The following is a 21471-nucleotide window of genomic DNA, read 5'->3' on the forward strand; positions in this document are numbered from 1 at the left end:
TAGCAGTTTACAAACAAGATACTATTTGGATTTTATTTATTGATTTGTTTATTTTGGTTATTTTTTGAGGCCCTGGTTCCTTCTGGCAGGGACTTGAAAGAGAATCTACTTGATCCAGCCCCAGAAGCCACTGGGAAGCTGCTTGTGGAACTGAGCAAGAGGGCAGTATAGACACCCGCTTTGCTGACAGGGCTGCTGTTCCTAGCACCTCTTGTGTTGTGCTGCAAGACCACACAAACAGACCCCAGCTTTGGTAATGACGTCCTGTTGAGACCGGTAGTTGCCCGATGCCAATAAAAAATGTTGCCTAAACCTGCAGTTGGTGGAGACTTTCAGAAATGGCCAAAGCACATCCTTCTTCAGCATTTCATTTTACATATGACACAATTTTTTTAAATTTTATTTTTCCATAAGTTACTGGGGGTACAGGTGGTATTTAGTTACATGAGTAAGTTCTTTAGTGGAGATTTGTGAGAACCTGGTGCACTCATCACCTGAGCAGTATACACTGCACCATATTTGTTGTCTTTTATCTCTTGCTCCCCCTCCCACTCTTCCCCCAAGTCCCCAAAGTCCATTGTATCATTCTTATGCTTTTGTGTCCTCATAGCTTAGCTCCCACATATCAGTGAGAGCATACGATGCTTGGTTTTCCATTCCTGAGTTACTTCACTTAGAATAATAGTCTATAATAGTCTCTAATCTCATCTAGGTCATTGCAAATGCTGTTATTCCATTCCTTTTTAATGGCTGAGTAGTATTCCATCATATATACACACACATACACACACACACACACACACACACACACACACACACACATATATATACACAGTTGACATTTTCTTCAGTCACAATTCAAATTTTTCCTCTTCAGCTGTGAGCAAAGGGAAGCAGTCGGGCACCATTGCCAACCTATAAGGTCCAAGGACGTCAACCCAAATACTTGAGTCGTGCATTTCATGGGAAATATGGGATGTTTCTCTACATACACTATACAGAAACCAGGAGTGCCATTTCTTAGAGCCAGACCTGCTTCCCAGGACTCCTTCCTGCCTTCCTTGGGAATCGCTCAGAGCCATTCCCTTTTCATATGGTTTGAATGTTTTGTACTGCCCCCAAATCCCATGTTGAAATATGACCTCCAATGTTGGAGATGGGGCCTACTGGGAAGTGTTTGGGTTATGGGGGCGGATCCCTCATGAATTAACTCATTACCATGGGGGAAGCCCTCCCCATGGTAATGAGTTAATTCACACAAGAGCTAGTTGTTTAAAAGTGCATGGCATCTCTCTTGCTCCTTCTCTTACCACGTGATGTACCTGCTCCCCCTTCACCTTCTGCCATAATTGGAAGCTTCCTGAGGCCCTCACCAGAAGCAGATGCCGGCACCATGCTTCTTGTACAGTCTGCAGAACTGTGAGCCAAATAAACCTCTTTTTTAAAATAAATTACCCAGTCTCAAGTCTTCCTTTATAGCAATGCAGAACAGACTAGCACACCTTTCCTGAGAGAAGGGGACAGAAACCTACATTGTTGAATGCCTTCCGTGGACCATGAACCATGTGAGATGCTTTCCAAGTCATTGTCTTACTGTTCATAGAATTGTCTCACTAAATCCTCAGAAATCTTTTAACCTGGGAGTTATTATTCCCATTCTACAGACTCAGAAAAGTTAAGTAACGTGTCCAAGGTCAAGCAGCTAAAAAATGGAACCAAGCCCTTTTGGATAACATTTTCACCACCCTTGTGGCCTTCTTAAATCTCTATCCCCCAAAATAATTTTGGCATACAGACCTGCTCTCTGCCACTTGCCAAACACAATGTAGGTGCTTAATTATAGCTTTGTTAGTGAATTAATAAATGAATGAATGATATATTTTTTAGTTAACACTCACTTTGCCATAAACTTCTCTGAATTCCCATATCAGGCTATTCAGCTATTCCCCAGTTGTTAGCAACTCTCCCAGATAGTTATCTGGACTGTACAATTTCTTTTGTGCAGGGTTCCAACAAACTTAGACTTAAAGTTTTCCTTTTCCCCCTCCCTCTCTCAGTTGAATCTTTTGGGTTAATGCACTTGGCTCACTGATCAAGTCAAAGCTGACAGGATTGCAGACCTGGTGAACCTCCAAATCTCCGGTTCCAGAAATAGATCATGAAATAAGCAAGGGTGTAAGACAGTTATAATCTTGATGCTATTAATACCCAATGAATGGAATTCTTAACACCCACCATTGTTGGTCAGCTATCATGCAGCATCATTCCTGCACTTTAGAATTACAGAAACATTGAAAATAACTTATCCACCATTTAAGAGCCCTTGAATTGGTCATAAACACATTGTCTAAGCCCTGGCAAACCTCAGTTTCCCACTATTACATGTGCTGTATCTTTCATTCAGAGGGATGGATATAAGTAGTACAGTGTTTGATCAAAATTCCATAGTTCTCCACCACAAAGTGTTCTCTAAGTCCAGTGTTTCCAAAAACATGTGTTTCTACAGAGATTTTTCCTTTACATCAAAATAAGAGAAAGGGAAAAATTCTTTCTGCTCATGGCCCAGATTAACCATGAGTTGCTAACATTTCCTTGTGAGAGGATGGAAACTTGGAATAGTTAAAACTGAAAATAGCTCTAATAGCCCAGGTATAAATGTATCCTACACTCTTGGGTTGTTGAGGCTTAAAGAATTTAAAAATGAAAGAGAAAAATTTAACTGGATTAATTTTTCTAGGAGTGTGTATTTCCGCACATCCCTTAGTAAATATAAGAATGGTATTAGGGTATCCCAATCATTATACACTGTTTATTGGACAGACATGATTTTCAAATGGTGTTTTAGAATTGAGCTTCTCACTTTCACCATGGAGAACACAGTGCTTCTTTACTCTGGTAAGCTTCTCCTGAAAAAAGGCAATGATTTGCACATATATCGAAGAAAACATTCACTGACAACATCAATAATTAACTTCTATTCCTTATTCTTATCCCCTGAGAAGCATGCATTTAAGGGAAGATTGTCAAAAGACAACAAAGAAATCTAGGTAGTGGTGACATCACAGGACTCTAGGACTTCCCTAGAGAAGATGCCTCTTGAGGTTTGAAACACATTAGGTAGACTAAATCCCAAGATCAAACTTATCAATATTTGATAAGTACTGAAGCTGACACACACAAAGCTAGGAGAAGCTCATCTTGCCTGCCTGGCTGCAAAACAATGACAACAAAGATCTGCAGTCAAACTGTGATCCATTTGAGTGCGCGTTCAGCTTTACTTAAATTCATTCATTCATTTATTCTTTCTTTTATTGATTCAACAAACTTATTCAGCAGTACACAGGGCACTTTCCTAGCTGCTGGAGGTATAGCCAGGAACAAAACAAACTCCCTGCCTCGGTGGCATTTATAGTTTAGTTGGTGAGGGAAATAAGTATGCATGCATATGTAGACAGACACACATAGAAATACACACATACATATACATATACTGTATGTGTCTATAAATACATTTAATATACATATATAATATATTACATAAACATAAACAGCCACGGCTCACTTAATGATGAAGATATGTTCTGAGAAATACATCGTTAGGCCATTTTGTCACTGTGCGAACATCACAGAGTGCACACAAACCTAGATGGTCTAGCTGACTACACATCTAGGCCGTGTGGTATAGCCCATAGCTTCCAGGCTACACACCTGTACAGTATGTGGCTGTCCTCAACGCCATTAGGCAACTGGAGCACAATGGTAAATATTTGTGTATCTAGGCATATCTAAACATAGACAAGGTACAGGAAAATAATAGTATTAGAATCTTATGGAACTAATGTCCTATATGTGACCAGAATGTCACATATAGGGGGCATAGGACTGTACTAGTATATAATTTATTATATGTGACAACAGTGATGTTGTCAGTGAATGCCCACATTATGGGGCATAGGACTGTATTAATATATAATTTATTATATGTAACTGAATAATATTATATATATACAATCTCAGATAATGATACATGCCATGGGAAAAAAGACAAGGTAAAACGAAGAAGCAGGGGTGGGACAGAGCAGGACGTGCTTTTCCTTCATGTTGGAGGGTGTCAGGAACACCACCTTGATGAGAAATCTGGAAGGAGAAGGGAACAAGCCACATCAGCCTCTGGGGAAGACTGTTCTAGGCAGAGGGCACAGTCAGTGGACAGAGGCTCTGAGGGAGAAAGGTGCTTGGTGAGTCTGAGGAGCTGCCAGGAGGTCCGAAGCTAGAGCAAAGTGAGCCCAGAGCATGTCTGCAGATGAAGGCAGTGACCTCAGGCCATTTTATGCAGCACTTGAAGGTCCCTGAGAGAAGTCTGGCTTTTACCTGAGTGAGCTGAGAAGTTATTAGAGTGTGATTAGCTGAGGAGCAACATAATGTGACTCACTAAAAACAAAATGAAACAGAAATCCTCCACTACCCAGTAGAAAATAGACTGCACGGTCCCAAAGGCAGGAGATGGGAACCCAGTTAGAGACGTTTGCAAGAATCCAGACCAGAGATAGTATCTGGTGCTACTGACAAGTCAGGTAAGATGAGGATCGGAAACTGATGACTGGATTTAGCCTTGGGGAAGCCTTGGTGACTTGGACAATAGTAGTTTCAGGGTAGAGGAGAGGACAAAAACCCTACTGGAGTTAGTTCAAGAGAAGATGGGAGGAGGAGGGGGTGCAGACACCTCTCGGTGGGCAGAGGAGTAGGGCAGAGACAGAGGGGGATGTGGGGCCCAGACAGGGTTCTTCTAAGACAGAAGAAATAGCAGAATGTCTGTATGCTTTTGAGAGTGATCCAGTTGAAAGTGGGAAAAGTGATTTCATGGAACCAAAGAAGACAGAAGCAGGAGATGTGACTGGTGAATCTTCCCTGCCCTCACCAATGGTTCACAGCTATGGGAGGGAAGACGTGTAGGTGGGTGAGTGGGTATGTAGGGTGGTGGGGATTTAAGGAAGTCTTCTGATCATCTATTTTCTCAATGGAATAAGAAATAAGGTTACCTACACACAAAATCAGCAGAGAGTGAAGATAGAGAAAAAGAATTTGGATATTTCCAGAGAGAAGACAATTTGTGAAATAGTCTCCTAGGAAAGTTAGAGGGAAGGATCATGAAATCCCAGCAGGGACTTCCTGGCACACTAAGGTCCCATGTGATATTTTAGAGTCATGAACTTAAAGTGAGACCAGTGAGATTGGCTGTGTGTTTTTTTCCAACCATATTCAACTAGCAGATTCAAGTACAAGATAGGGAGAGGGTTGGATTTAACTGAATTACTCTGCAGTTGAGAGTTGCAGGTGAGTGATTCCAGCACTTGGTCATCGAATCTGAGCTGCTCAAGTAGGAAAAACACAGGGGAGTGGAATGAGAGGCAGTAAAAAGGTTATAGGATCAATGGATTACAGGATTTAGTGGGATCAAAATATTATCAGAGTTGGGTACTAGAGGAAGTACATTGCAAAAATAGAGTGGGATGCATGAAGGCAACCTTGGCCTCATCTGCTAATGAAAGGAAGGTGTATGTGTTTCCTCCTGCTGCTGTAATGGATTATCATAATTTATTGGCTTAAAGCAACACAAATGTGTGATTAGGAGTTCTAGAGATCAGAATTCTGAAATAGATTTCACTGGGCTGTAATGAAGGTGTTGACATGGCTTTGTTCCTTTCTGGATATTCTAGGGAGAATCCATTTCCTGGTCCTTTCCAGGACATAGAAGCCAACCACATTCTTTGGCTCGTGGCCATCTTCCTTCATCTGCAAATTCAGTGATAGTGGGTAGAGTTATCCAGAACACCCTTCTGACCTCTTCTGTTTCTGCCTTCCATATTTAAGGACCTTTGTGATTACACTGGGGCCACCTGAATAATCCAGCATAGCAACCTTAATTCCATCTGCAACCTCAATTTCCCTTTGCCATGTAATCTAACATTTTCATAGATTCTGGGGATTAGAAAGTAGACATCTTTGTGAGGGTCTGTTATTCTGCCTACAACAGAAGGATTGTAGTTATTGGTAAAGACAAGGTCTAGGTTTGACCATGGGAGGTGGTGACTAAAGTGGAGTGGAGGACAAGATCACTGGAAAAGTGAAGGTCCAGGAATAAGGAGTCAGGATATTAGAAGCAGCATCTGCAAGAATATTGCAGCTGCCAAGAATTATAATAGGAAGAGTACTGGGGACAATGGTAATTAATCAGGACTTAAGATTGTCAAAGAATGGAGAGTAATGAACAGGGGATAAGGCAATTTTTATTAATAAGCTATTGGGTGAGAGGTGGTATTGGAAATCAATGCTGCTGAAGTCGAAGTCAAGGGACAAGACATTTTCCAAGCTCTGTTGCTCTAGAAGAAGATTCAGAAAAGGTAATAAAAATGATGGTGAATTCTGGAAGTGCAGAATTTCCTTATCGCATCTCTCAACATGGGCTATCAGAACCATAAGGTATTATTTTTAACTTTTCAAAACTTTGACACATCTATTATCTTCATATATGTTCATTACATCTGTGAGATGGAAATAGAAGTTATTATCCATCTTCCATGGTTTAGAAAATAAGATGTTAATTGAAGGCAAATAAGTGAAAACATTAGATCTATCCTGTGCCCATTTAATTATTCAGCTGAGTTACTGAAGACATTGTGAAGAATACAATAAAGCCTATCATATAATTACATTCCTCCAGGAGACTAGACTCTTGGGTCAAAAATCCCTTTGAGAATCTGGTAACAATAAGGAATTTTGCCCCTAAAAAGGCACATTGGCACATACACAAAATTTTACATATAATTTTATGATATCACCAATTTCCCTAAAGTCCCAAAGGAGTCTACACATCTCAGAATCAGAACCTCTTGTCTGAATGTTGAGGTAAAACTACAGTTGACCCTTGAATAACACAGGGGTTAGGGGCACTGAGTCCCGCTGCAATAAAAAATCCATGCATAACTTTTGACTCTTCAAAAACTTAATTACTAATAGCCTACTATTGACCGGAAGGCTTACAGATAACATAAACAGTCAATTAACACATATTTTGTAGGTTCTATGTATTCTATACTATATTCTTACAATAATAGAAGCCAGAGAAAATAAATTGTTATTAAGAAAATCATAAGGAGAAGATAATACGTTTGCTATTCATGAAGTGGAAGTAGATCATCATAAAGGTCTGTATCTTCTTGGTCTTCACATTGAACAGGCTGAGAAGCAGGAGGAAGAGGAAGGGTTGGTCTTGCTGTCTCAGGGGTGCCAGAGATGTAAGAAAATCTCCATATAATAGGACCCATGCAGTTCAAACCCACATTGTTCAAGGGTCAACTGTAAAGACAGTAGAAATTGCCTAACAATGTAAGTTACAAGAGAAAGTATAATCAGGTGCCAAATGGGTGATATGGAAAATTGTTATAAGTCCAGAAAAGCAATGCATCATTCAACTTGGGAATAATTATGGAAAAACTGTAGAATCTTGAAGACTTGAGATGATTCCATGGAAAAGAGGAGGGATGGCATTTAAGGTAGGAAGATGGAGAGAAGCTGGAAATTAGGTTGGAATGTTTCAGAGCCAGTGAATAGACCAATCTAACCATCTGTGAAATGTGGGCAAAAATGACTTCCAAGGTATATTTGTAAAAAATAATTAAAGCTCCTGGTGAAATGTACCCCTCAAAACATTATTAATATGGTACATGGGTCTGTTTCAGGACATGAAGGCATAAAATTATTGTTATAATTGATTTAGTAGGAATTTCTAAATTTGTGCTAACACTTACAAGTCTCTCTATCTTTAAAATACAATACTGAAGCAGAAAAAGTCACTTTCTCATATTCTCAGTGAGAAGGTTCTCATACAATTATGTAACAACTACTTGAACCATATATTTTTTCCTGTGATTTTTATGTATTTTACATGTTTTTAGCTCTTTAAAAAAACTGACTTACAAAGATAAAACAAAGGCTCTTCTTTATAACTGGGATAAATAATGCTTCCCTTATTTCAAGAGTGGGTGTGAGATCCCAAACCCTGTTTTCCCCAACCTTCTTTTGCTCTCTACAAAATATGAGCTGCCATGTGGAAGAGAGTAAGTAAAAATGTCAATACATTGTGGCTACTTGGACAGCATTTACAGAGAGTCAAATGTTTTAAGAACACTTAATATTAAATGGAAAACAGATGAATGATGATAAATAATTCTATCTATAGGTCTGAATTGCCATGTTGGAATCTAAATCTGAGACATTGCAGGGAAAATCCTGTGCACGCCTCATCGGAGGGCCGAATTACACCAAAATGAGATCCAGGTTAGGAATGTGAAGACTCTGGAGAAATCCCCTAAAGCAGGTTTTTCTGAGCTAAATTCCCCTTGGCAATGTAGCCATGCAGAATAATCACGAGTATCCCGGAATCGTAGAGTGGTAGGACTGGGCAGAACCTAACTGTTCTCAAGTCTGATTCCCTAACGGATGCTGGGATTTCCTCTCCAGCACACCTGACTCTTCCCTGAATAAGCATATCCGGAGACAGACAAAGTCGGGGTGTGCTGGTAAATGCTTATCAGCTAATCTCCAAAGGAAAAAAAAGGAACCTGACTGGTAGCATTTGCTGAGATCCGAGGTGTGAATACTCCCACCGTGGCCAATTCAAGCAACCAATGTGATACCAACATTATGTACTATTTCCACCACATAGATACGATGGCAGTAAATAACCTCAGAGGCATATGTAAGAAGACAACATGGTAAAATGATTTGAAAGTGGTAGATTTTAAATGTTTTTACCTTTCTGAAAAATATTATTTGTTTAATTATAATGTAATAGGACTTAACTTATAAGAATGGCTGTATAACATATAACACATAATAAATTGGCACTCATGAGCCAGTACCTGCTAGCTCTGGCACACACCAATAATAGCCCTGGAAAATGACCCTGGACCACCTTCCTCATGAAGGAAAACCCCTTAGCAGGTCCTGATCAATGGCAACTCCCCAATATCACCACCCAAGCATTCAGCACATTTTTTTGTTTGTTTGTTTGAAGAGACAGGGTCTCTCTGTATTACCCAGGCTGGAGTCCAGTGGTGCAATCCCAGCTCACTGCAGCCTCAATCTCCTGGGCTTAAGGGATCCTCTCGCCTCAGCCACACCCAGCTAATTTTGTGATGTTTTATTGGCCAGGCTGGTCTTGAATTCCTGGCCTCAAATGATCCTCTTGCCTTGGCCTCCCAAAACACTGGGATTACAGGCATAAGCCACTGACTGGTGTTCAGCACTTTTAAGCCAGGCTTGTATTCTTTGCTTCACTCTCGTTTCTTTGTAGTTTCTTCAAACACAACAAACACCAAATAAACTCCAAATGAATTAATGATGCAAATGTAAAAATGAAAGAACTAAGAGAAATACAGATGGATATTTTTATAAAATTGGAGAATAGACTTCTCAAGCATCACATAAAATCCAGAAACCAAGAAAATAAATGAATAGACTTGATTTAATAATGTAAAACTCTTGTATAAGAGAATATTTCATCATTATTAAACAAAGTTAAAGAAAAGTCACAGAATGGGAGGAAATATAAGTAGCATATCTAACAGGTTAATAGCCATACCCTATATAAAGGCTCTTGGAAACCAAAAGGAAGAAGACCAAAAAATCCCATAGAAAAATACGTCCAGGATAGAAACAGATAATCCATGGATGAACCATAAATGACAATAAATATATGAATAGATGCTCAAAGAAACACACAATAAAATAATTAAATACTTATTTCACCTAATAGATTAGTAAATATTAAGATGTTTGATAAATCCAGTGTTGAGGAGGTGTGGGGAAACAGGCATTCAGACACTGTTGGTAGAAGTAGAAATCAGCGCAGCCTATTTGAAGAGGAAGAAACAGTAATATCTAAAAGACAAAAACAAAATGCACCTACACCTTGACCCAGCGATTCTGTTATGATTTAAAATTTTTTAAATGACCTAAAATATATGTACAAAAATATCTGTCACAGCATGATGGTAACTACATATTAGAAACAACTGAATGTTCTCTAATAGGGGACTGATTAAAAACCATGTGGTGTGGCCCTAAAATGCAAGGCCACTAAAAGCTCTGTATATGTAAGTATCGATGCTCTCCAAGATGCATCATTAAGTGGGTAAAAGTGCCAAACATCGTGTTTGTTTGTTGTTGTTGGGATGGAGTCTTGCTCTGTTGACAGGCTGCAGTGCAGTAGCTGGATCTCGGTTCACTGCAACCTCCGCCTCCTGGGTTCAAGTGATTCTCCTGCCTCAGCCTCCCGAGTAGCTGAGATTACAGGAAGTACCACCACGCCCAGCTAATTTTTTGTATTTTTAGTAGAGACAGGGGTTTCACCATGTTGGCTAGGATGGTCTCAATCTTTTGACCTCATAATCTGCCCGCCTCGGCCTCCCAAAGTGCTGGGATTACAGGCCTGAGCCACCGCGCCCGGCTGCATGGTGTTTAGTGTTATTCCATTTATGTAAATATAAAAGGATGTGTGTATATATGTTTGTATAATCATGTCTCTTTCTCGGAAGAAATGAAGGACACTATTAACTGTTACTACCTTTGGGTTAGAAGATGATGTTTACTTTTAATTTTCTATCTTTTTATACTTAACAAAACAAAGTACATGCATCACTTTTATTTAAAGAACAAACTTTACTTTTTTTCATAAGTAAGTAAGAGTTTCTTAGTTTTGGTTCCCCAGAAACAGACCTGGAGACAAGATTTGAATGCAAGCGTTTGTTTGGGGGTTCACCCTAAGAAATATCAGCGGGGGATTAAGGAAGGGAGACTGGGCAGGCGAGGGAGTGAATGAAGAGTGTGCTGTCAATCAAGTTACCACTGTGGGCAACTGGAAACTGTGATCCAGCATAAAACATGTACCTGAATTAACCCACCCAGCCAAGGAGGTATTTAACCATCAATTCCTGTGGGTCATTGATTGAAGGCTGCTGGGGCGGGGCGGGGTGAGGGGGCTTAACTCTATGGCTCAGACACAGACAGAACAAGTTCTGCGGCCAGAGAAAGCCTCAGGCAAAGAGCTGGGACAGACAAAGGAGATGGGAGCTGGGAGGGGATGTGGGTCAGCCGCAAGGCATGTTTGCTACAGAAACCACAACCCTAGTATCATATTATAATAAATAAATAGAACGTGCGTGTTTGCTGACCTAGCAATTTCACATTTAGGAATCTCCCTCCTGATGTCCTTACATACCTGGGCCCCGATCAACAATATAGAAAGATAGATTGATTGCAAAATTGTTTGTAACACAGTACAGCCAAAACAAAACCAAAAAACCAATGTGCATGTCAATCAGTAGGAAGAGATTAAATGCATCATGGTATATCCCACATATGCAAGTCGAAAAAAAACAATGAGGTCCATCTTAGTAACTTTCATGAAAAAAAAAATTCTCTGAAACACATCACCTTGTGGAACAATATAGATCATGAGATCTCATTTTTGTAAAAGAGCAAAAACAAGAAAGAAGCAAATAAACACATACACAAACTCTAGGTCAACTATATGTGCGTGTATGTGTACATGGCAAAAGATCTGAAAAAATAAACAAGTTGCCAGAGTTTGTGCAATGTAAAGTGTACATTACTGATGTTTTAATGTATTATTACATATTTTTATTTACTATAAGTAAATGAAAAACAACAATTTTTTGGCAAAGATGGGGTCTCCCTCTATTGCCCAGTCTAGCCTTGAACTCCAAGCCTCAAGCGATCCTCCTGTCATGGGCTCCCAAAGTGCTGGGATTACAAGTGTAAGCCACCATACCTCAGCAGAAGTGTATTCCTTATTTTGGAAGCTGAGAAGTCCAAAGTCGAGGGGCCTTTACATGAAAAGGGGAGCTAGAAATAGTACCTATTTCATAGGTTATTGTGGAGACTGAAATAATACACATAAAATAGTAGCATTGCACTGCTCATAGAGTAAATCTTCAATAAATATCAAATGGTTACTATTAAAAAGGATGGCTTTATATGCCACAAAGAAACTGTAAGTATACAGTGAGTCAGAGTTTGCTTGTCTCCTCACACCTCACTCTATTCACTTATTTATTTGTTTATAGACTCAGGGTCTCACTCTGTCACCCAGGCTAGAGTGCAGTGGCGTGATCATGGTTCACTGCAGCCTCAATATCCTGGGCTCAAGTGATTCTCCTGCCTCAGCCTCCCAAGTACTTGAGACTACAGGTGTGAGCCATCATGCCTGGCTAACTTAAAAATTATTTGTTGAGCCAGGAGTCTTGCTATGTTGCCCAGGGAGGTTTTGAACTTCTGGCCTCAAGCAATCCTCCTGCCTCAGCCTCACCGCTGGGATTACTCACCCATTTATTTAACAACTATCACTGAGGGCCTCCTACCAGCCAGGCATGGGAGAGGCATCAAGAGACAAGATCAAATTCCTGCCTGCTAGAGCTCACATTCTGCTGGGGCAGACAACGATGAAATAAACATGCAACATGTCAAGTGACAATCAATGCTGCCAGGTAAGGAAATGGAGTCTTGGAGGTAGGGTGCTGTCATTTATAGGAGGGTCTCTGATAGAGTGCTATTTGAGTGGAGATCCAATGAAGTCATTGGGGAAAGTGCCTGGGCCTGGGCAGGTTACGGGAAGGAAGGAGAGTTCACGGAGTGAGAAATAAAATGATTGGAGGGGGAAGTTAATCCTGGCCTGATATTTTAACATCACTGCTGCTGCAGCATAGAAATTGGATTGGCAGAGGGAAACAGGGGCAAGGATGATCATGCATGTGATGTTTGCCTTCACAGTAGTAAGACAATGAAGACCATGGCAGTGAGTGTGGGCCTGGAAGGAATGGGATGGTGGGAAAATAATTAAAAGATGAAAACAAGAATTTGATAATTAATTAGATGTGAGAAGAAGAAGAAGGAACTGTGAATGAGGCTGAGGTGAAATTGCTGCAGGGCACAGCCGTGAGGAGGTCTTGAAAGCAAGGGCTGCCCAGGATGGAGCCTCCAGCCTCCAGCCTCCCACCCAGCCACTTCCCTCCTGCCCGTCACATGCTTGAGTGCACCCCTTACACCAAACACTGTGTTCCCCCAGAATGTCCTTGCTCTGGTGGCTACTGCTATGGTTTGAATGTTTGTGCCCTCCGAAACTCATATGGGATCTTGATCTGTAAGGAAGAGAGACCCAAGCTAGCATGCCGTGATGTCCCATGCCACCTCAGGACTCTGTAGAGACCCTAGCATCAAAAAGGCTTTCACCAGGGGCAGCCCCTCGACCTTGTACTTCTCACCTTCCAAAACTATAAGGAATACATTTCTGCCCGGGTATGGTGGCTCACACTTGTAATCCCAGCACTTTGGGAAACCATGATGGGAGGATCGCTTGAGGCTTGGAGTTCAAGGCTAGCCTGGGTAATAGAGGGAGACCCCATCTCTCCCAAAAAATTAAAAATTAGCTTGGCATGGTGGCACCCACCTATAGTCCTAGCTACTTGCGAGGCTGAGGCAGGAGGATTGCCTGAGCCTGCAAGTTTGAGGTTGCAGTGAGCTACGATTGCACCACACTGCACTCCAGCCTGAGCAACAGGGTGAGACCCTGAGAAGGAAGGAAGGAAAGGAAGGAAAGAAAGGGAGAGAGAAAGGAGGGAGGGAGGGAGGGAGGGAGGGAGGGAAGGAAGGAAGGAAGGAAGGAAGGAAGGAAGGAAGGAAGGAAGGAAGGAAGGAAGGAAGGAAGGAGGGAGGAATTTCTCTTCTTTATAAATTACCCAGCTTCAGGTATTCTGTTTTAAGTAACAGAAAACAGACTAAGGCAGTTGCCTAGAGAACTCTTATTCATCCTTGAAAACACAGACCCAGCTCAGGCATCACCCCCTCCAAGAAGCCTGATGCTACAGCTCGAATGAATAGTTTATTCTTCTGCATCACTCCCAGTGTTGTCCACAGCCTAGCACACAGCTTCCCAAACAACATCAAATAACACAGGCGTGGGTCCAGATTATAGCCCAGCTGGGAAGGGGTAATAGAAAGGTCTCGAAAGAATCTGTGAAGACCCTGCACTTGGCATGTTGCAAATAGGTTGTGCTTATACCCCTAGGCCTTGAGTTGACCACATTGAGCAACTGAAGCAGCTGGAGCTCTTGGCCAGTTAGCTCTCACCATGGAAAGCACATCCATTTACCCGAGAACACCACACAAATATCATCATTTTCTGTATGTGCTATGCCCTGAAACAAAAAGGGGGGATGCTCTTTGCTGTACTAGGTGTTAAATTGGAATTATTTTAGTCTCAGTTTCAAGTGAGGCCCCAAAGCAATAGATAGAACATTCCAAAGTGAGATGCAAGATTTGCAAAAAGTGCTTATGGAAACCAGTTTTGTACTCTCAGCCAACCACCCACCTCCAGACTATATAAAAGATGAGAGAGAAGCCAAGAAAAGAATTGAAATTTACAGTAGGGAATTTTTGGAGGAAAGCTGCTGTGGGCTTCACCTGGAAGAAAGAATGAGGTCACTTGCCCTACCTCAAGCCAAGGTGTAGGGGTGCCTACTGATGCTTGGGGGATGCAGTGGGCTGGTGTCTGGCTGAGAAGTGGGGAGTCTGGCTGGTTGGTTGCTCTGTGGTGTTGGGGTCAGCTTGCACTCAGAGTTGGGTACAAAGGACTCGTCATGTTTCCCATGACTGGTGAGGGCCATTCAGGGAAAGGAGGGAGTAAGAGGAGCCAAATAGAGAGTGAGGCAGCCCCAGTAGGAAGTGACTTCAGATTTCCTGGGGCTGAGGAAGAGCCATAAGCAATGCAGCAAGAGATGCTTTCAGGGCCCCAAGGGGCTCCAGGGGACACAGCCCCAGGATTGTGGCCCAGCAGGGAATGGAGAGTTGGAGGGTCTCAGAAGAACCTGTGAAGGCACCACACAAGAGAAGGGCTGCTGCAACCCTGGCCTCCAACTGCTGCGACCCTGGCCTCCAGGCCTTGGCTCATCTTCTTTCTCTCCTCCCTGATCTTATCCTGGGGAACTCAGAAACCAGCTGGAGTGAACATCTGGCTGCAGCAACCATTAGCACTGAGGAGGCTGAGGCAGGAGAATCTCTTAAGCCTGGGATTTTGAGGTTTCAGTGAGCCATGACTACCACTGCACTCCATCCTCAATGCAATGGGGGTGGGGGACCAGGAGAAGTTTTACGCGTAAATGAAGCATGATACTTTTGATTATTACACTTGATTCAACATATTAATTACTGGAAAGAGCTGATGTTTTGAGATTTAAGCAACTGGGACACTTTTAATGTCTAAAGGTGACGAGGAAAGCTATGGGCCCCTGAGTTTTCCCCAGGCTGTGAAAGGGTGGGCCTTAGCAAATGCTCTAAAAGGAGATGTTTTGTGAAATGCAGACGTCACTACAGTCGATGTACAGAAGAACCCAATGAGACTGAGAATGCTTACGGGCATCACCTCGGAACTGCTGCGTGTATCAAGAAACGTGCAATAGTTGCTCCCTTGCAATCACTGTCAGGTGGCTGCGCTCCCACCCACTTTTACACTCCAGACTGTGGGTGCTGCTTGGGGTCGCCAATAGGCCCAGCCTCTGCAGTTGGGATTCTAGTTGGCCCTGGTGGGAGGCATGTGACAGCCATGGGGCCTTTCCCCAGTCTCTTCCGGGCTTATTCCTGGATCCCACACCCTGTGTTTGCTACCTAGCTGCATCTCTGATTTTTGAGTTCCTGGATTGTGGGTATGCCTTCTTGGGTTTGCAATATCTGCCTGATGCCAAACCCCTTGGCTCTGCCTCTCCTAGGGTAGAGCCATGGTTTGGGGGCTCAACTTCTCAGGATCACGGAAGCTATAATCTGCTAACCCAATTTCAGTTCCTGGATCTTTCTGGCCATTCCTGTTCAGTGGATACCCAACCCTGGTATCATCTTACTAGTCCTGGAATCTTGAATTGAGAGCAAAATGTAATTGTGTTTTTGTTAGAAATGATGGGGACAAAGTTAGAGAGTGAGAAAAAGCATTTGATGCCCAAGACTGTGAGCTGAACTGGAAAAATAAAGAGTGTCTGAGGAACTCCATCAGAAAACCTTGCAAGAAGTCTTTGGATTTGCGTTGTCTATCTCCAGCAATAACCTGCTGGTGATGACTAATTTGGTGTACCATCGTTTGGAGATTCAGTGAAGACTACAAATGAAAAAAAAAATAGTCTATCAAGGCATGATTCACACTCAGGGGACTCTTGAAACAAGCAAAGAACTTTGTTGTTTAGTCTGGCAAACGTTTCACTTTGAAATTACTAAAATAATCATAAATGAAAACCGTGCTCCCTGAATCTTCCATCTATCTATGTGAAATGCTCTTAATTTCATAGGTGGTTGGTAAGGGACCAATTACTTTTGACATGTGAATGAAATGACATCATCTTTGCCAAACAATGTGCAGGGAAATGAGAGACCACCTTCCTTATAGCATATTTAATATGTTCTCTCTCTCTGTCTCTCTACAAATTGGCCCACGAGTATTCCTTCACTTTCTCATTATAACAAAAGAAAAATCCAGTCACATGTATTGCCAGCTGCTTCTCCCTTGTGGCATAATTCTACAGAAGCAGTGAGAGGACAGTTCCAGCGGGAGGCTGCTACAGGACCACCAGAGAGTGTAGGGGGCCTGGGTCAGGGGTCTATGAGCTGCTCCAGAAGCTTCTGACTGCTGCTTCTGGAGCCCAAGTTCTGGGATCTGGGCAAGGTGACACTGGTTCGGCTGGTGGCCCTCTCCCCTTGCAGAGGGGACAGGTGCTTAGTGGAGAAGCTGAGGCCTTGGGCACTCTGTTTTCCTCTCCCCTGGCCCAGGGGTGTCCTATTCCATGGGTGGACCCTGCTGGAGATTTCCAAGCCCCCAACAGAATTACATTCTTCTTCTTCCTCAGTCATTGCACTGCCTCTGTTTTCCCACAATAGCAAAATACAATGGTGACCTACACAACACAGCACAAACTAGCATCATGACCTCAGGGCCACTAAGAAGGTCCTCAGGCCCCTCGAATCCTTTCATGGAGGGCAAAGGCTTTCATCCCTCCCTTAGGGATAGGGTCATAAATTAACCCTCCAGCCTTTGGGCAGCTGAGTGGAACCTGGAACCTCCTCCTCACCCCATCCCATTACAGTCTCCTCCACCCTTGAGTTGTGGTCCCAGTGACCATGCAGACATTACCATTTTCTTCAACAGCTCTACCAGGACCTCTACCTGGAGGTGACGGCTGCAGATCCTCTCCCAGTGAGTAGATGCTGATGGAGGGAGCACCCACGTTCCGCAGCAGGCATCCTCCACCTGCCCCCTCGGTCTTTGAGCCAGAGCACATCACTCATCCAGTGAGAGGGGTGGCCAGTCCAGGGCAGGAGAGGGGGCTCCACTACCTCAGGGCTGGCCAGGGCGTAGTGCTGAGGATCTAGAGAGCACTGGAAGTGAAGATTTCCCTATAACTCCAACTACTCTGGAATCTATCCTGACCACTTTTTGTTTTCCCATTTTTACCCAAGGGTCAGCTCTGCTTCTGCAAACATCCTGCCCTTCCCCTCCTCTGGCCTGTGTTCAGAATTCAGAAGCAGGTGTGGGGGCATGCGGCTCTGCCCTTTAGCCCACGATCACAGGAGAAATGGCCTCAGCAGAAAGACTCCAGAAATGACAGCCATGCTCAGCCTTGGGAGGTTTTATTAAACAACAGCCCTTACCTCCCCTTCTCCTGAAATAAAAAATGTGGGAATATTTTAAAATAAAATGTGTCATTTTTAAAGCAAAATATACGATTTTCCCAATGGCAGTTTTCAAACATTTCAAAAATGTTAAATGGTACGTCAATTCTCCCTTTATTCTTCATACTTTCTCTCACCCTAGAAATATATGTATATATATGCACACATTATCCTTGGAGGTGTATTTTCTAGGATGCAAATAACAAAGGAAGGTGATGTCATTTGGAATTCAGGTGCTTAAAGTGGTGGACACGTGCTTTTCATTCCAGCATATAATTGAGGACATTGTCACTTGCCTTACACACGTGTATCCAGTTCTGTTCATCTGCCACCTTCTTTACCTGTATTTGCTGATCTGATCAACTAGGTGTTTGGGCAAATATCCTACTCTCATACCACCACCATGCTTGGAGTATTTCCAAGAGCAGCAAATCAAACTTGGGGCCAGGGCATGGCCTATTTCCAACAAAATATGATCATATACATTTCAGGACCATTTTACTGCTGTTTGCTATAACCAAATAAGCAATGGGCAAGTTTAGGGACCACAAAAGCAAAAACAGCATAACATTTGGAATTTTCAAGTATGCTTATTTCTTAAATTTGAAGAACCCTGTTGTGACTTCAGGACTTGTGTGCTAGTCTTTGATTCTTCTCCCACAAAGCCCAAGAGAAAATCTCCCCTTTCTCTTCCTGTTCTGGCCTTAGCCTTGCAATGTATGGTCTCACTCCCCTTGCACCTGGGCCATGTCCCTTGCACATGGTAGGGTTGTACCAGAGAAGCAAAGCTTGTATTGAATGGCACATTCCATCGCAGAGGCTCTCCTAGCAACATGGCAACAATAACAAACTCAACAATAGCCTTTTGTTTTTAGCTCTATAAAGTGCTATGGCCATTAGTCTCACCAGAAAATTCAAAGGATATTTTGCAAGTGACGAGTGGTTTCTAGCTGAAGCATTGAAATTGGAGCCCCTTGATTGCTTTCCTCCAATCTGCTAATATCTAAGTAGGCAGGCACCAGAGTTTCATTTGAGGAGCAGGATGTGCCAAAGGGAGGCGCTGCACAGGGAAATAACGGGGCTGGGGAGGCTCTAGCCCTGGCTCTGGTTGGTGAACTCCCCATATACCACTGACCAAGTCATGTTAACTCTCTAGATCTTCCTCTCCTCATCTTCAAAATTAGGAGTTGCTTCAGTGCTTTGAAAAATCCAGATTCTTGGGTCTACACTCATCTTGCTGAATCAACATCTCTAGGGCTGTGCTCCAAGAATTTGACTTTTAACCAGAGGTAAATCGATGACTTTGTTGAACAGTTCTAAAAACGTTTATGTAATTAGCTTCCCAATTTGGCTCTCTTGGCAATAGAGGATCAATGCATACTTTAGGATTGGTATGTTATGTATATTGTAGGGAACATTTTCTCTGATAGATTTTATAAAGAACTAAACGAACCCATTTTATTTGCTGTTTCTCACTGGCTATTCTCTGTAAAAGACCACATATCACGTGCCCCATCAGAAAAAACTTTTGAGCATGTGTTTCTAATATATTTACTTTTAAAATATTTCATATCTAATATCTATATTTATTTACATGTCACCAGGCTTTAGTAGCTACTATTTTATGTTAAATATTAAATATTAACATATTATGAACATTATAAAATATAAAAAATAAATAATTTTTAAAGAAAAAAGTTTAAATAAGATTACAAAATTTTTGATTAGTGAAAATCTTGGTTTATCACTTTGTGGCATAGCAATATCAAACACAATTTGTGATACTGATTTCGAGTTCTCTCTATATATATGTTTTTTCCTTTTTCTTTTTCTTTTTCTTTTTTTTTTTTGAGACAGGGTCTCACTCTGTCACCCAAGCTGGAGTACAGTGGCAGGATCTTGGCTCACTGCAACCTCTGCCTCCTCCTGTCTCCACTTCCCGAGTAGCTGGGACCACAAGCGCACGCTCTGGCGCCTGGCTGATTTTTGTATTTTTTGTAGAGACTGAATCTCACCATGTTGCCCAGGCTGATCTCAAATTCCTGGGCTCAAGTGATCTGCCCACCTCAGCCTCCCAAAGTCCTGGGATTTCAGGCATGAGGCACCCGGCCAAGTTTGGTATATTTTAATAGTTATAATAGATTCAAATATGCTTCACAAAAATACGGTGTGTAGATTCACGTACAAGAAGTATCTTTTTAGAAAACTATCCTTACTAACCTATAATACTGATTTTTAAATTCCATCCACTAATTATGCCAAAGTGTCTTATGAGCTGGTAAATTTCTGCTTTTCTGGTTATCAAATAGTGGTTGTTGCAAACTAATTGGAAGATTTGACATTTTTAATATTTCCAACAAATATTTTCAAAACATGATAAAATTCTTCACTTAGAAAAAAAACTGGGGCAGGTTAGAAAATTTTATTTCCAGGGTTTTTAATGTGTACAGATATGAGTTTTTGTATTGTTTTTGGCAACAAAACCCACATGTATTTGAGAATATTTCCAAGCATGCATTTCCGAAGAGCTCTTTCCATAGCACGAATTTCTTTCAAGAATTATTACTTTCTGCCTCATTGTAACACTATTTTCTCCTCGCCTTTATCTCAAATGGACAGATCAAACATAGTTTTGGAAATATCTGATGAATAGTGTATCGGCCTCAGAAAAAGCCAGATTTGAACCTTTGTATTTATAAAAGAATAACGTGTTATCTGTCTCAAGTTTAACAACACTTTTAAGTGCTTTGCCATGAAATAACTTTTAACCTTCCAAGGGCACAAAAGATTTTCACCATTATTCCCCATCTCATTAAGATTCTTCTTCTATTTTTCGATCAAGTAACCACACTGATGACACCCTGTAACATTTTGTGGATTTCTGGTTCAACTTTTTGCAGCAATAATATCCATATGGCTGATGATGCAGCGAACGGATGTTTCAGGAGGGGCCATGCCTGTGGATTTCCCTTGATGTCTCTTCTTTTTTTTTTCTTTGAGACAGAGTCTCACTCTGTCACCCAGGCTGGAGTGCAGTGACGAGATCTCGGCTCACTGCCAGCTCCACCTCCGGGTTCATGCCATTCTCCTGCCTTAGCCTCCCCAGTAGCTGGGACTACAGGTGCCCACCACCACGCCCGGCTAAATTTTTGTATTTTTAGTAGAGATGGAGTTTCACCGTGTTAGCCAGGATGGTCTCAATCTCCTGACCTCGTGATCTGCCCGCCTTGGCCTCCCGAAGTGCTGGGATTACAGGCTTGAGCCACTGCAACCGGCTGATGTCTCTACTTTTATAGTTCCATCAAAGCAGCTACTCCCTGAGTGGTTAGACTCATATGGGTAAACCCCCACTCCCTCTTTCCCCATTTTTTAAATTAAAGAAGTCATTTACTATTGAGAATATATCTTTTTCTGGTACATCTTTTCTTTGGCAAGCCATATAAAAGCATTTCTTCATGTATTTCATTATTCAAACAGAATCTAGCAGTTCAATTATGGAATCATGTTGGAAGCATCTCAACTTTTATTCATTCAGCAACAACCCATTCAGCAATCACCCTGTGGTTTATCATTTTCACTAACGTTTTGTGCTTTGTGTCTTCCAAAAGATTTTTCTAACTAAAGAGGGCACTTTGATTTTTTACTATGCTTTTATGTAAATAATTTCACTGGTTTATACTGCAG

At 41.9% G+C, this 21471-nt stretch overlaps 1 long non-coding RNA gene across 1 annotated transcript in view; it reads right to left on the reverse strand.

Annotated features, from left to right (window-relative positions):
* LOC116418934 overlaps positions 1–17567 on the reverse strand; it is a 70584-nt gene extending 53017 nt beyond the window's left edge. The window contains exon 1 of the long non-coding RNA XR_004229145.1: positions 17249–17567. This is a non-coding gene — a long non-coding RNA (uncharacterized LOC116418934). The remainder of the gene's footprint in view (positions 1–17248) is intronic.
* Positions 17568–21471: the final 3904 nt, after the last annotated feature.

This window comes from Piliocolobus tephrosceles, chromosome 9 (genome assembly GCF_002776525.5).
Source record: "Piliocolobus tephrosceles isolate RC106 chromosome 9, ASM277652v3, whole genome shotgun sequence".
Taxonomy (NCBI): domain Eukaryota; kingdom Metazoa; phylum Chordata; class Mammalia; order Primates; family Cercopithecidae; genus Piliocolobus; species Piliocolobus tephrosceles.